The sequence below is a fragment of the Nematolebias whitei genome, chromosome 14 (genome assembly GCF_014905685.2).
Source record: "Nematolebias whitei isolate Nwh7 chromosome 14, NemWhi1, whole genome shotgun sequence".
Lineage (NCBI taxonomy): Eukaryota > Metazoa > Chordata > Actinopteri > Cyprinodontiformes > Rivulidae > Nematolebias > Nematolebias whitei.
This window is the reverse complement of record NC_056511.1, coordinates 40,992,750-40,993,065: the sequence shown is the minus strand read 5'-3', so window position 1 is coordinate 40,993,065 and position 316 is coordinate 40,992,750.

Below are 316 nucleotides of genomic sequence, written 5' to 3'. Positions count from 1 at the left end.
TGTATTCAGAACATTTTGGACTTGCTAATGGTTGAGAGACTGTCAGTAAATACATGAAATGATTTGAATGAGGAGGAGCAGCTTTATACTTTATGGAAAATATTGCATATTTTGTGTTTTCCCCTTTGAAAAAAATTACATATATCTTCACCTCAGAACTGTCAAGGCAGTAACGAGTAATGGAAGAAATGCTGTAATACAAAAGATATTTGATAATTGAACAGGAAATTAATGGGTGGATAAGTGATGTCTATTAACGTTTATATATTTTTTTCTCTTAGGTCAACTGGATGATGCTGCACGGAGAATTCAAGAG